Consider the following 16,852-nt stretch of genomic DNA (forward strand, 5'->3'; position numbering starts at 1 on the left):
TAATGCTTGTTTGTTTTTTGAAGACTATCAGTATTGATGACAGGACAATAAACTCTTCCAAATTCCTTATTTAAAGTCAGTTAAAAGGAAGTGAAATTCTTGTTTGCTTACGAATTTTATATTTTTTAATACGTGAAAACGTATCACTTTCAGAGCTGTTATTTTACATTATTTTGCTAAGAATAATTTTGAGGGCGTGAAGGAGTCATCATTTTATTAATAGTACTGATTATTTACACTACAGAATATATCTGATTTGCACTAATGATTGGGAGATCCCTTGTGGATTATTGTACTAATTTGTGCAAATTAGTAAGTAAGTGGGGAAAAAAAAATACAGTAACAATACCAGGGGTACTGTGTCAGTAACTGCTCAATCCTGCAAATGCTTAAACGCATGCATATGTGTACTTGTGAGTAGTTCCAAACATTTACAGGATTGGGACCTAAATGTACTAAGGGCATTTTAACAAGTGTCACTTTGGCCTGGCCTCCACTTGAAAGTTTTGCTGGCACACCTGTGTCAGAAGTATGAAAAATTGCATCCTTAATCAACCTACCTGTGTTAGCAAAAGCCCCTGTATAGATGTGGCTATACCAGTAAAAAAAAAAGTCCTTTTGCTGGAATAGCTGATTTTGTTTGGGAGACTGGTTGGTATAAGGCAGTGATAGTCAATTTTTTGTCAAGATTCAAATTTCTTGGTCAAGGTAAAGCCAAGGTCTAGGCTCCAGGAACCCAACCCCCTCCAGTAATGCTAATAAGTAAATAAAAAGATTTCAGGATCTGTTCAAAAGTGTCTGGTGGTCTGGATTTGGCCCATGGTCACTTATTGACTACCCTTAGTATAAGCTATATTTGCAGAAGTGTTCTTTTGGCAGTGTAAACTGCTCCTCTTCTAGGATGGCCAATATAGCTATACTAGGAAAGACAAGATATTGGTGTAGATGTTGCTTATATCGGTAAACTGTGTCTTTGCTGGTATTGAAGTGCCCCCTCCCAGATTAGCGATAGCAGCAAAAGCACATTTTTGCTAGTATAATTGAATCTGTGGTAGGGCTTGTCCTGGCACAGCTATATAAGTCGGGATCACACTCTTTTACACCCCTAACCAAGATAATTTTGTTAACAAGAGCATGAGGGTAGCCACAGTTATACCGCAAAAAAGCCCTTTCGCCAGTTTAGCTTATTTTGTTTGGGGAGCTGGTATAAGCTATTCTGGACAGTATGAAATGCGTCTCCACTAGGAAGGTTTATTGGTATAGCTATACTAGCATAGCTGTACCAATAAACCCTTTCTAGTGTGGACAAGGCCTTTGTGCTTGCTTACTTTAGAAAGTTTTGCCTCTCTAATTATACCAGTATAAAGCAACAGAAAAAAACCCTCCAGTGTGGTTGCAGTTATACTGGTTTAAAAGTGATTATTCTGATTTGGGAAGTGAAAGTTAGATGGGTAAAAGGCACCTTTATACTGGTATAACTGCATCCTCCACAGAAGAGCTTATGGTGGTATAACTACATAGGTTAAAAAAAAAAAAACACCCCTTAATGACACAGTTATATTGTTACAACTTTTCTACTGTAGACCAAGTCTTTGATTTAGTTATAGAAACCCTGTTTTGCTCTGTTTCTTGATTCAGAATAATTGTTTATAGATTAATGAAATGAGAATTAACAAAATTAATTAACACTATAAAATACATCTTTCCCCTCTTAACTGGATTCCTCATCTAGAGGATATATCTTCTAGAATTGTTTCAAGAAGCATTTTGAATGAGGAAAAGTTTTAAAAAAAATCAGTGAGACAAATCTTCCTTAAAATACTTTTCAAAATCCTTCATCACAAGGTAATGTTTAAAAAAGAAACGAACAAAAAAGCTTTTAAAGTTAATTGCAACTGAAAGGGATCATCTTTCAAAGGGCTAACCTTGTAACACTTCACTCACGCAAAACTATTAACTGCATTTTCATCAGTAAAACTGTTGTCGGTTGGGGTGTGAAACAAACACTCCCCGACTGACATAAGTTTTGCTGACAAAAAGCACCAGTGTGGACGGCACTTTGTCAGTGGGAGACACTCTCCCACTGACAAAGCTACCGTCCCTCGTTGGGGGTGGTTTAATTTGGTCGACTGAAGAGCTCTCTCTTGCCGACAAAGAGCGGCTATGCTGCGTATTGGCTTGGCTGTAGTGGCACAGCTGGACTGCTGTGCAGTGCATAGTGTAGACGTAGCCTTAGTATGAATTTTGCCTGAGTGAGGAGTTACAGGATTGGGCTCTAAGAGCTGAGTTCATTAAGAACTTTGTGGACTGTGGGTGAAATCCTGGACACACTGAAGTGAATGCCAAAACTCCCATTGACTTTGGGCCAAGAATCATCTTGTATCTTTCTTGAGGATTTCCACTCTAGTTTTCTGGGCAAATTAAGTACTATTAGTTAAGTGTGTTCAAACATTCAAACTGTTCATTCATCTATTAGTTCAATGTGTTCAAACATTATTTGGTTTCTAGAACAGGATAATTGAAGCGTACATAGTGTCATGCTCAGCATGAGTTATCACCAGTAACACAGTATTACTTCATACATTCCTCTGTACTTTAAAGGTGTTCTTTCTGTCTTTTCCAAGATACCTGATTATTACTTCAGTGACTAGTCAGGTGTATTGACAGGAATGCCACTGAAAATGTCTGTACTGGACACTGATTTACAAGTAAATTAAGTAATCAAATTCTGTTCCTAAAATTTTTAAATCTGGGATTGCACTATGTCACTTTCTCCGTCTAGTATCTTTAAAAAAAAAAAAAACATAGCAAAAGAGCATGAGATATAACTGTTCTGAACAGCAGATTAAATAAAGCCAACTGAAGAAACTGGTACAAGAAATTATTCATAACACTATATTGCAATATAGCAGGTACTGTAACTTGCTATGATATTGAATATGGTGGTATTTTGAAATATTCAAGAATATCTCAGCATATAATAGAGAAAGAAGTACCAGTTTTAGGCAACAGTACTGGGAGCTTCAGGAAGCTATACAGACTTTAGACAGGTTTCAGAGTAGCAGCCGTGTTAGTCTGTATTCGCAAAAAGAAAAGGAGTACTGGTGGCACCTTAGAGACTAACAAATTTTTAGTCTCTAAGGTGCCACCAGACTTTAGACAGTAATTTAGTTTCTTTCACGGTGTGCATATTCTTAAAATGTTAGCACATGTTTTACAGTACTGTACATCCAAGCCTCTATGAATATGGTGGTCTTTTTGGTGTGGCTTGTGTTTCCCAGATTAACAGGATTTAGGTGGGAAGGAGATGACAGATACAGAGGAAGCTGTGGGAGTGACTCCTGCAGTGAAAGACACATTGAGGATGACTGGATGTGGAAGCTGTGGTATGTACGTGATCCTGGAGGGGGGAACCGGTAAGAGTTTTGTCTGCATGAAATGCCGTCTGATAGAGCTGATGGAGGAAAAGATCCGAGGTTTGGAGATGCAGGTGGAAAGTCTCGTTGAGTTTAGGAAGGGGTTTGAGCAGATGATGGAGCAAAGATATGAGTTATCTGAAGGGAAAAGCTCAGACTCTCGGATGGAAGCAGGGCTGGGGAATTTTGAGGAGAGACTGGATGAGGAAAGTGGTCAGTGGAAACATGTGACTCAAAGAACCAGGCAGAGAAAAAGACGGGCTAGTGAAGGAGAAATAGAGCTTAGGAACAGGTTTGCAGAGTTGGAAAATGAAGAAGGGGCTCAGCAGGTAGTCGCTGAAGGTGGAAGGGTAAGGAAGAAGAGAAGAGAGGCTAGCCCTATAGAAAAAGGGGAAGAGTCAAGGGAGACTACACCAAATATGAGCCCCAGGAGGATACAGGATGGGTTGAAGAGAATTGTAAGGGAAAATAGGAATGGAAAGAACTTGCAGCCAGAGGGAACAGGGGAGAGACTGGAGAATAGCACTGTCACCAGGAAAAGGCAGGTCTATGTGATCGGGGACTCTTTATTGAGAAGAATAGACAGGCCTGTAACTAGAGCTGATCCTGAGAATAGAAGGGTGTGCTGTCTTCCGGGTGCTAAGATACGGGATGTAGACCTGAAGTTGAAAAGGATCCTCAAGGGAGCGGGAAAGAATCCCCTAATTATCCTTCATGTGGGAACAAATGATACAGCCAGATTCTCGCTGGAAAGTATCAAGGGAGACTATGCTAGGCTGGGGAAGACGCTTAAGGAAATTGAGGCTCAGGTGATCTTTAGCGGGATCCTTCCTGTTCCTAGAGAAGGGCAACAAAGGTGTGACAAGATTATGACTGTCAACAGATGGCTTAGGCAGTGGTGCTATAAGGAGGGCTTTGGGATGTATGGCCACTGGGAGACATTCACGGACAGAGGTCAGTTCTCTCGGGATGGACTTCATCTGAGTAGGGAAGGAAATAGACTTCTAGGATCGAGGCTGGCACAACTGATAAAGAGAGCTTTAAACTAGGAATTGGGGGGAGATGGATGGGAGATGTCCGGAAAATCTCCACGCCAGATTTTAGCATTGAGAGGGAAGAAGATGAAGTAAGAAAGGATACAGCCATGGGTAGGAGAATGTATATAAGGAGCGAGGGCGGTGTGGATACTAGTCTAATAGGTTATAATGGCTGTAGAATGACTGTGCCTAATAGGGTACAAAATGTGAGCGAGGCCAAACAGCAAAAATTGAGATGTTTGTACACCAATGCGAGGAGCCTAGGTAACAAAATGGAGGAACTAGAGCTACTGGTGCAGGAAGTGAAACCAGATATTATAGGGATAACAGAAACATGGTGGAATAGTAGTCATGACTGGACTACAGGTATTGAAGGGTATGTGCTGTTTAGGAAAGACAGAAACAAAGGTAAAGGGGGTGGAGTAGCATTGTATATCAACGATGAGTTAGAATGTAAAGAAATAAGAAGCGATGCAATGGATAAGACAGAGTCTGTCTGGGCAAAAATTACATTGGGGAAGAAAACTAGTAAAGCCTCTCCTATGATAGTGCTTGGGGTGTGCTATAGACCTCCGGGATCTAATTTGGTTATGGATAGAGCCCTTTTTGATGTCTTTAATAAAGTAAATACTAATGGAAACTGCGTGATCATGGGAGACTTTAACTTCCCAGATATAGACTGGAGGACCAGTGCTAGTAATAATAATAGGGCTCAGATTTTCCTAGATGCGATAGCTGATGGATTCCTTCAACAAGTAGTTGCTGAACCGACTAGAGGGGATGCCATTTTAGATTTAATTTTGGTGAGTAGCGAGGACCTCATAGAAGAAATGGTTGTAGGGGACAATCTTGGCTCAAGTGATCATGAGCTAATTCAGTTCAAACTAAATGGAAGGATTAACAAAAATAAATCTGCAACTAGGGTTTTTGATTTCAAAAGGGCTGACTTTCAAAAATTAAGGCAATTGGTTAGGGAAGTGGATTGGACTGAAGAACTTATGGATCTAAAGGCAGTTGAGGCCTGGGATTACTTTAAATCAAATCTGCAGAAGCTATCGGAAGCCTGTATCCCAAGAAAGGGGAAAAAATTCATAGGAAGGAGTTGTAGACCAAGCTGGATGAGCAAGCATCTTAGAGAGGTGATTAAGAAGAAGCAGAAAGCATACAGGGAGTGGAAGATGGGAGGGATCAGCAAGGAAACCTACCTAATTGAGGTCAGAAGATGTAGGGATAAAGTCAGAGAGGCTAAAAGTCGAGTAGAGTTGGACCTTGCAAAGGGAATTAAAACCAATAGTAAAAGGTTCTATAGCCATATAAATAAGAAGAAAACTAAGAAGGAAGAAGTGGGGCCACTTAACACTGAGGATGGAGCGGAGGTTAAAGATAATCTAGGCATGGCCCAATATCTAAACAAATACTTTGCCTCAGTCTTTAATAAGGCTAAAGAGGATCTTGGGGATAATGGTAGCATGACAAATGGGAAGGAGGATATAGAGGTAGATATTACCATATCAGAGGTAGAAGCGAAACTGAAACAGCTTAATGGGACTAAATCAGGGGGCCCAGATAATCTTCATCCAAGAATATTAAAGGAATTGGCACCTGAAATTGCAAGCCCATTAGCAAGAATTTTTAATGAATCTGTAAACTCAGGAATAGTACCGAATGATTGGAGAATTGCTAATATAGTTCCTATTTTTAAGAAAGGAAAAAAAAGTGATCCAGGTAACTACAGGCCAGTTAGTTTGACATCTGTAGTATGCAAGGTCCTGGAAAAAATTTTGAAGGAGAAATTAGTTAAGGACATTGAAGTCAATGGTAAATGGGACAAAATACAACATGGTTTTACAAAAGGTAGATCGTGCCAAACCAACCTAATCTCCTTTTTTGAAAAAGTAACAGATTTTTTAGATAAAGGAAATGCAGTGGATCTAATTTACCTAGATTTCAGTAAGGCATTTGATACCGTGCCACATGGGGAATTATTAGTTAAATTGGAGAAGATGGGGATCAATATGAACATCAGAAGGTGGATAAGGAATTGGTTAAAGGGGAGACTGCAACGGGTCCTACTGAAAGGCGAACTGTCAGGTTGGAGGGAGGTTACCAGTGGAGTTCCTCAGGGATCGGTTTTGGGACCAATCTTATTTAATCTTTTTATTACTGACCTTGGCGCACAAAGTGGAAGTGTGCTAATTAAGTTTGCAGATGATACAAAGCTGGGAGGTATTGCCAATTCGGAGAAGGATCGGGATGACCTTGTAAACTGGAGTAATAGTAATAGGATGAAATTTAATAGTGAGAAGTGTAAGGTTATGCATTTAGGGATTAATAACAAGAATTTTAGTTATAAGCTGGGGACGCATCAATTAGAAGTAACGGAAGAGGAGAAGGACCTTGGAGTATTGGTTGATCATAGGATGACTATGAGCTGCCAATGTGATATGGCTGTGAAAAAAGCTAATGCGGTTTTGGGATGCATCAGGAGAGGCATTTCCAGTAGGGATAAGGAGGTTTTAGTACCGTTATACAAGGCACTGGTGAGACCTCACCTAGAATACTGTGTGCAGTTCTGGTCTCCCATGTTTAAAAAGGATGAATTCAAACTGGAGCAGGTACAGAGAAGGGCTACTAGGATGATCCGAGGAATGGAAAACTTGTCTTATGAAAGGAGACTTAAGGAGCTTGGCTTGTTTAGCCTAACTAAAAGAAGGTTGAGGGGAGATATGATTGCTCTCTATAAATATATCAGAGGGATAAATATAAGAGAGGGAGAGGAATTATTTAAGCTCAGCACCAATGTGGACACAAGAACAAATGGATATAAACTGGCCACCAGGAAGTTTAGACTTGAAATCAGACGAAGGTTTTTAACCATCAGAGGAGTGAAGTTTTGGAATAACCTTCCAAGGGAAGCAGTGGGGGCAAAAGATCTATCTGGTTTTAAGATTCTACTCGATAAGTTTATGGAGGAGATGGTATGATGGGATAATGGGATTTTGGTAAGTAACTGATCTTTAAATATTCAGGGTAAATAGGCCAAATCCCCTGAGATGGGATATTAGATGGATGAGATCTGAGTTACTATAGAAAATTCTTTCCTGGGTATCTGGCTGGTGAATCTTGCCCATATGCTCAGGGTTTAGCTGATTGCCATATTTGGGGTCGGGAAGGAATTTTCCTCCAGGGCAGATTGGAGAGGCCCTGGAGGTTTTTCGCCTTCCTCTGTAGCATGGGGCATGGTTGACTGGAGGGAGGCTTCTCTGCTCCTTGAAGTTTTGAACCATGATTTGAGGACTTCAATAGCTCAGACATGGGTGAGGTTTTTCATAGGAGTGGTGGGTGACATTCTGTGGCCTGCGCTGTGCAGGAGGTCGGACTAGATGATCAGAGTGGTCCCTTCTGACCTTAGTATCTATGAATATATTTAGGGCCTTAGTACAGGTATGTGAAATTCAGAATGGTTTCCCAAAACTCAAATGAGGCCTCCTTAGTTTTCTGAGCTATATTAATGATGAATGAAATTTAAGGAATATTTGAGTATTGGATGAACTGCCTTTATCTTTTTTTTTTTTTCTTTGTACAGTGCTTTAGTGTGCATGTGTTACTTGCCCTTCAAGTGCAGAGACAGTATATGTCACTGTAAAAGAATACAATCCTCTAAGATGATTAATGCCTCCTGAAAGGGAATTAAAGTGTAGTGGGAGTCGAGGACACTTGCAGAGGCGTCCATCAGCCCACTGGAGGTAGTACTTTATGTATTTAATAGGTGATTGTAGTGATGTATGTAATGTATAAAAGTACTCTGTGATGTATAGTATATATAACGTTATATACCACAAAGTAGTTTTTCGGTCTTTTATCAATCATAGTTTTTCAGTAAGGGCTATTAATATGTAAATTGTTCAAGTGCCAAATTTAAATTGCACCTTTCTTGTCATAGAAGTACTTTGAGAATATTAAAATATTAATACTTATTTCCAGAGTCACACAATTGATTTGCAACCTTATAATCTAATCTTTTAAATAAGATTCCTCAATATGAGACCCCTAGATCAAAAATCCATTTTACACAGAGAAAAAAGTTGAGATTTTAAATACCGTATATACTCGATCATAAGCCGGTTTGTTTATAAGTTGACCCACCCCAAGATGTATAAGTAAAAGGGTAAAAACTGTATGACCCTTTCATAAGCCGACCCTATATTTCAGGGATTGGCAAACTTTGGCTCCCAGCCCGTCAGGGTAAGCCGCTGGCGGGTCGGGACTTTTGTTTACCTGGAGTGTTCTCAGGCACGGAGCCCCTCAGCTTCCAGTGGCTGTGGTTTGCCATTCCCAGCCAATGGGAGCTGCGGGAAGTGGTGCCACCGCAGCCACAGGGAACTGAGGGGCTCCGTGCCTGAGAACACTCCAGGTAAACAAAACGACAATGAATTAGATATTCAATTCAATGATTTCATATAGTTTAAAATCATCAAATTTTGGTGTAGACGCGTTTATAAGCCGACCCCCGCTCTTTGATGCGTTACCCTTTTACCAAAAATATTTGGCTTATGAACGAGTATATACAGTAAGTGCCAATGAAAAAGCAAATGTTTGCGATTCTATCTTAAAAATATAGAATGTAATTTGGAGTATAAATGATTTTGAGTAAAGTACCATAGCTGTATAATTGCTGAGGCTTATCTTTGCCTGGGCCTGTGGAAAATATTCACAGGACACAATTATACCTTTATTAGAATACGAACAGAAAGTACAGTTTTTGAGTGGATGGGCTAACTGAAAAAGTTTACTGTACTTTTCTCAAATTAGTTTCACTTGCTGGTTTTAACGTATAAAAATGACACCTTGATAATAGTTCATCAGTTTTTCCACACTACTCTCTTTATACATTTCATATTCTTAGTTTTAGTGTAGTCAATCAAATTCCACAACGTTGGCCACTTTTTTTCCAATGAACATTCTCTAGCTGTTCCTGGTGCATAATTTTCAAACTAACTGGGGTAGGGAAGAGAAATATATTTTAACAACGTTTCATGTACTTCAGTTGTGCAAAAATCAAAATTTGCTTCTTGAGAGTAAAAGGCAGACAAGATGTGGGAGCAAACTCCATAGCTGATCATTTATATGCCTGGTAAGTTTTTTGTGAGAGTCAGATAATATCCCCTTTTTGGAAGGTTCTCACATTGCCATTTTTAACAACATTTTGGAAATTTAAAAAACAAAAATATGTAGTAATAAGGGTTTGAATTTACTTTTATTTATTGTTTCTGCATATTGCAGAATTCTCAGACAATATAAGCCAGATTCCTTGCAGAGCTCTCTTCAATTACATTTGGGGCCTTGTTTTAACTAGTAAGCTAACATATGGTAATTAACACATTGAAATCCTAGTATGGATAAGGCAGTTGTAGTTTTAATGCATTAGCAGGTCTATGTAAATGCAGGATAAAATACTTATTTTTTTTTCTTATGTTGACACATCCTTGGGGCAGTCTTGGCCCCGTTGAAGTCAATGGGAGTTTGCCATCAAATTTAGTAGGGCCAAGATTTCACTCTGGGGGTTTTGCCTGCGCAAATGCTGCAAGATCAGACTTATTGTGTTACACACAGCTTTGATGTAATTACGTTAATGAAGGATATAGTGGTAGTCTTGGTTCTGAATTTTTTTCCTTCCATTACTTTGAGTTGTTCCATAGTAAGTTTTAGGGCTGTCAAGTGATTAAAACAATTAATCGTGATTAATCACACTGTTAAACAATAATAGAATACCATTTATTTAAATTTTTTGGATGTTTTCTACATTTTCAAATATATTGATTTCAGTCACAACACAGAATACAAAGTGTACAGTGTTCACTTTCTGTTTATTTTTGAATACAAATATTTGCACTGTAAAAACAAAAGAAATAGTATATTTTAATTCACCTGATGCAAGTACTGTAGTGCAACCTCTTTATATGAAAGTTGAACTTACAAATGTCGAAATATGTACAAAAAAATAACAGCATTCAAAAATAAAACAATCTAAAATTTTAGAGCCTACAAGTCCATTCAGTCCTACTTCAGCCAATCGCTCAGATAAACAAGTTTGGTTACATTTGCAGGAGATAATGGTGCCCGCTTGTTTTACAATGTCACCTGAAAGTGAGAACAGGTGTTTGCATGGCACACTGTTGTAACCGGCCTCGTAAGATATTTATGTGCCAGATGTGCTAAAGATTCATATATCCCTTCATGCTTCAACCACCATTTCAGAGGATATGTGTCCACGCTGATGAGAGGTTCTGCTCGATAACAATCCAAAGCAGTGTGGACCGATCCATGTTCATTTTCATCATCTGAGTCAGATGCCACCAGCAGAAGGTTGATTTTCTTTTTTTGGTGGTTCAGGTTCTGTAGTTTCTGCACTGGAATGTTGCTCTTTTAAGACTTCTGAAAACATGCTCCACACCTCATCCCTCTCAGATTTTGGACTGCACTTCAGTTTCTTAAATCTTGGGTCGAGTGCTGTACCTGTTTTTAGAAATCTCACATTGGTACCTTCTTTGCATTTTGTCAACTCTGCAGTGACGGTGTTCGTAAATCAAACATGTGCTGGGTCATCATCTGAGACTGCTGTAACATGAAATACATGGCAGAATGTGGGGACATATAATTCTCCCCCAAGGAGTTCAGACACAATTTTAATTAATGCACTGTTTTTTTAAGAACATCATCAACATGGAAGCATGTCCTCCATAATGGTGGCTGAAGCATGAAGGGGCATATAAATGTTCAGCATATCTGGCACGTAAATACCTTGCAACGGCGGCTACAAAAGTGTCATGCAAGCACCTGTTCTCACTTTCAGTTGACCTTGTAAATAAGAAGCAGGCAGCAGTATCTCCTGTAAATGTAAACAAACTTGTTTGTCTTAGCGATTGCTGAACAAGAAGTAGGACAGAATAGACTTGAAGGCTCTAAAGTTTTACATTGTTTTGTTTTTGAGTGTAGTTATGTAAGGAAAAAAAAATCTACATTTGTAAGTTACGCTTTCATGATGGAGATTGCACTACAGTACTTGTATGAGGTGAATTGAAAAAATACTATTTCTTTATCATTTTTACAGTGCAAATATTTGTAACAAAATATAATATGAAGTGAGCACTGTACACTTTGTATTCTGCAATGGGCCACTCTTGTTACCACTTCAAAAGTTATTTTCCTCCCTTGGTATCCTGTTGTCAATTGAATTGTCTCGTTAGACTGACCTCACACTTGGTAAGGCAACTCGCATCTTTTCATGTATTTATACCAGCTCCTGTATTTTCCACTCCGTGCATCTGATGAAGTGGGTTTTAGCCCACGAAAGCTTAGGCCCAAGTACATTTGTTAGTCTCTAAGGTGCCACAAAAACTCCTCGTTATATTCTGTATTGTAATAGAAATCAATGTATTTGAAAATGTAGAAAAACATCCAAAATATTTAATAACTTTCAATGGGTATCCTATTATTTAACAGTGTGATTAATTGCGATTACTTTATTTTAACCGCAGTTAATTTTTTTTAGTTAATCGCGTGAGTTAACTGCGATTAATCGACAGCCCTAATACATTTTAATTTTTTACAACAGTACTCAACCCAAGGGAATAAAAATGTCATATACATTTTATCAGAGGAATGAAATAATTCAGAATTATTACAATGTAACTAGAATTGTAATAGTCTTCTTTTTCACATAGCTGTTACAGTGACAGATTTTGTTAGGATTTTGCATAATGTAAATAGTCAATATTATAGTAAGACTGTTATTTAAAATACTGGAAAATAGTGTAAATATAGGTAAGTATGAAATATTTCATGCTGTTGGCTCTGATAGATCAGTTGTATTGTAAATCACATTGAAAACTCTAATTTCAGATATATCCAGATCAGACGTAATATGTAAAATCATACCGAAATTAATGAGATTTTGTGTGGTATACTTTGTATAATTTAAATAATTTTTTAAAAGCATAAACTTAAAACGTTAAGAATGTTGCTTACTGTGTATGCAGTTTGGTGTGTTTCAAACTAAACTTGCCCATTTCCTAATTTTAAAAAGTAAAAATAGATAGAACAGTAATTTGTCTTAAAATCTAAAACATTTATAAGTAATTTTTGTTCTGGTCCTTAAAAACCAAACCTAAGCAACTAAAATCAAGATATCTCACTATTTGGTGAATTTTAAAATATTTTAATCTGATTTTTGCAGCAACAAAAAAAAACAGTGGTCTCCAGGCTAAAATCTCTGACAAGTTTTAGTTTGATGTGATTTGAAATGGCTTAATTTATACATGCATAAATCTTTAGCAACAATGGTGCTGCTCCGGTCCCCTTTTTAGTGAAGAATTTAAAGATGGAAAAGAAACCTGAAAAAGCAAAATTCGGTGATGATAGTGTAACACTACAAAACTGATTTTAGTATGTAACGACATTGGAATTCAATTAAATGATTAACAATTTGGAGGGAACAAGGAATTTAAAATGTTTAAATATAAATTGTGACCTTGATTTCATGCCTAGTATAAAGTGAACAACATTGTCATTGAAATATAAATAGTGTTCAGGGACAGTTTTTGAGGAAGATATCATATGCAACGAGATTTACCAAGTGGAGTCCTGATTGTGTGAATACTTACGCACGTTCTTGAAATTAATGGGACTTAAAGCAAATGAATAAAGTTTTTACTGGTTAGAGTCTGCCTTAACTTGTTAAAAAAAAACTTCAGCCCATTGTCTATACCTCTCTGCTTTGGTGAAGAGTACAAATAATACCTTTAGTGCAGTGGATAAAGAAACGAGGTGATAAAATGTTTGTTTTTGTTTGAAAAGGAATATTGAACACCTTGTTCAGTGTGTGTTTTTTAAATTACATTTTTTAAGTCTGAAATCAGCTTTTCCTAGAGATTTCACATAACAAGGAGATGCTTGTTTTCCTCTGCTTACACTAGTGGAGAGGAAGAAAACTTAGTGGAAATCAAGCCAGGGGCAAAGGGATCGAGGAGAAGGTTGTGGAGCATGCAAGCCCATCTATTGATATTCGGTATTGTATGTTTGGGGATCTTTCTGTTGGAAGTGGCATATTGAAGCAGAGCTGGGAAGCAGCCAATCTGTGTTATGCTTCTGTCCTAACACAGAAGTTTTCCAATGTTCTGTCTTTCCTGACAGCTGAGCTAGGAGAGAGAGAACAAGAATCTATTCCAGATTGTACTTTAAAAAAAAAAAAGTTACTAATGTTCCAATTGCAGAACTGAATTCTGCTTTCACTTACATTTTTCCAGTCCAGTTGGAGACTAACCTGAAGAAATTGCTATTCTATAGGTATAACTGAGGGCAGAATTTGGCTTGCAAATCTTAATTATTGATAATATACAGGCTAAAAATATACAGCCTAGCTTTCTGATCTTAGATTGGGTTTGCAGGGCTGACAATTAGAAAAGTCAGTCTTTTAATTTGAGAAAATTTGATATAGTCAGTTAGAGACATTAAACATGGAACCCTTATTTAGTCACTTTTCAGAGAACTGTGCTTCAAAAGAAAAAATATTTAGAAAAAATGGTTGTTAATTAAAAATATATTCATTTTGGGCAGATCATGTCTTGTGGCCATACAAGGAATAAGAGGATTCACAGTGCTCCCATTTTTCCCTGTATGGGCTCCCATGCCAAGGGTAGCTTCTTGGGGAGGAGAGTAGCTTACACATTCCCCTCCCTTGTACATGTGGATGAAAGTAGGCAGGAAGAGGTGGTGAATGGACTGAACCTTTGCTCCAGTCCCACAACGTACTGGTCAGCCTGTTGGGGGATCTAGTCTATGCCATACCTGGCTAAGGATACCTCTCCACCAGAGTAAGGGGAAACCAGGAGGCATATTGTGGAGTGACTCTGGTTTTCCACTTGCCTTCTGATCTGTTCCAAGGGTAGTGCAACAATATACTTAGGACTTGTGGCAAAGCCAAAATTTATCCTTTCATTAGGTGGATTGGTGACTTCTTCAGACATTTAAATGGCACAACTCCTTGTTCACCGAAGGAGGAAGCAATTGAGAAAGTCCCTGAAAGTTTGGTCTCCCTGGAGATTACGATGACAATTTGATTACATTGCAATATTAATGAGATTTGATTATACTATCTCTATATAAAATCATAGTGAGACCATTTTAGTGCAAGTGCATGAGTATACATTGCATTCAAATGAAAATAACCTCTATAGAAGTGGACTGTTGCAATGTTAGATTATCAGTAAGATGCTTAATGAAGCCAGTATTGGAGTTTAGAAACAGTGTGAAGGTGTATCCAAAACTACCACTGCAAATGTAAAAGGAAGATATCTCAGTGCTATATTGAGCCTAAGTCTCCGTAGCTCTTGCTTGCAAAGAAGATTAAATGCAACAGCAAGATTAAATGATCGTGCTATGTCAGCAAGCCAATATCTATCTGACAGGTTTCAGAGTAGCAGCCGTGTTAGTCTGTATTCACAAAAAGAAAAGGAGTACTTGTGGCACCTTAGAGACTAACAAATTTATTTGAGCGTAAGCTTTCATGAGCTACAGCTCACTTCATTGGATGCATATGAAGTGAGCTGTAGCTCACGAAAGCTTATACTCAAATAAATTTGTTAGTCTCTAAGGTGCCACAAGTACTCCTTTTCTTTTTGCGAATATCTATCTGCTGTATCTGTCTTTCTTTGACTACAGTAATTAAAAGGTTCATATATAAATTTCCCATAAGGATGTTCTAATGGTTCTCCTTGGATCAGTATGACTTTACTTAAAGATAGCAGCACATATGGTTTCTCATTAATGAGCCTGAAATCTTAACTTCATGGTAAAAACTACATTAAATGAGTCTGACTCTGGTAAATGAATATTAAACTGCTCTAATTTCAGGACCTTTGTTATGACCCCGTCCTTAGCTCTATTTTCATAGTTCACTATTTTGTGACCAGATGTTACTGTATCTTGAATGTTCTCTTGGCTCAGTCTTGCCCCGTACTGTGTCAGTGTGCAAGGGCATGTAAGGAGTCCCATAAGGAGTAGAGCCAGCACCAGGACCATTCCATAGCGCACAAGAGTGGGTTAAGAGATCAGAAAAGTTTATATACTCACCTTCCAACTGTCCCCAGTGCCAGTGAGACAAGGTGGATGAGGTAATATCTTTTATTGGATCAACTGCTCTGTTGATGAGAGAGACAACAATGTCAGTAACATTTTCCTAGTAGAGGTGCTGACTTTCTAATTTCCCAAGGTGGTGCATGACCTCCGCTCTGGCCCAGGCCCCACCCCCACTCCAACCCTTCCCTCAAACCCCTGCCCCCATTCTGCCCCCACTCTGTCTCTTCCTGCTTTGTTCCGCCCCCTCTCCTGAGCACGCCCTGTCCTCACTCCACCTCTTCCTGTCCCCACTCCTCCCCCAGTGCCTCCTGCCTGTCGCTGAACAGCTGATCCCGGGGGGGCCCGTCGACGGGCAGCAGGCGCTTGGGAGAGGGGGAGGAGGTGGTCGGTGGGGCCCACCAATGGGTGCTGAGCATCCACTGTTTTTTTCTGTGTGTACTCCAGCCCTGGAGCAGTCAGAGTCAGCACCTATGGTTCCTAGAGTATTTATTAACAAGTAGGCTTGGAAGGATTAGATTTTTATTTGTAAATGTCAGTAAACGTCGTTTTCACCATACACACACAAACCGACAAAAATATTTTCATTGATAGTAATTGAAATTTACAGATAGAGAAAGCAAGAAAAACGTTGCTGGAGAACTTATTAGAGTTTGATATAAGGCTTTTTACTTTGTATACTTTGAAATGTCATGTTGACAGTTTGTGTTTTAACTGTTAAGGCTTTAACTTTTTGACTCTGTCTACTGTCATTAAATAGTTATTGTCTGACTCCCCCATAATTTTCTGCAACTGTAAAAATTTAAGTGGATAAAAATGGGAAAAGGTACTTAAAATAAACATCAATATTATCTGTTGAAATTATTTTAAAAACATCAAAGTTTGCCTAGCATCATAATAAGACATTCAAAAGTTATATTGTGTGTCTTTGTTTGGCACTGGTGATAACAGTGGTGGTTGAATGTAAGCAGACACCACTCTGGCGAGTTAGGTATGTTGCACCTGCTTAGAACAGGGCCACATTTGGTGTGATGATGATGATATATTGATTTTTGACAGATTAAATTGTGTGGAGATAATAATAATACTTACATATTTGACATGCTACATTGCAGAGGCTTCCAAAAAGATTATGATGCATCTTGTCAATTGCTTGGAATTTATTCCACATTCAGTGCTTGCATTATGACTCCTGTTGATGTTAGCAGGTGCTTTGGGTCTGCATTCATGAAAGGGTAATTTCTGCTTTAAAAGTGTTCACTAGAT

The 16,852-nt window shown here is 38.4% G+C and overlaps 1 protein-coding gene across 7 annotated transcripts in view; it reads left to right on the forward strand.

The window, feature by feature from the left end:
- The window catches only part of BICRAL (BICRA like chromatin remodeling complex associated protein), an 82,905-nt gene that overhangs the window by 20,176 nt on the left and 45,877 nt on the right, over positions 1-16,852 (forward strand). Inside the window, exon 1 of one of the 7 annotated variants that reach the window (XM_038394040.2) lies at positions 8,040-8,199. The exons of 5 other annotated variants lie outside the window; for them this stretch is intronic. The gene's annotated coding sequence lies outside the window, so the exon portion shown is untranslated. Of the gene's footprint in view, positions 1-8,039; positions 8,200-11,169; positions 11,247-16,852 lie in introns of those variants that run through there. One more of the 7 variants, XM_043511858.1, reaches the window with a different exon arrangement.

The sequence above is a fragment of the Dermochelys coriacea genome, chromosome 3, assembly GCF_009764565.3.
Source record: "Dermochelys coriacea isolate rDerCor1 chromosome 3, rDerCor1.pri.v4, whole genome shotgun sequence".
Taxonomy (NCBI): Eukaryota; Metazoa; Chordata; order Testudines; family Dermochelyidae; genus Dermochelys; species Dermochelys coriacea.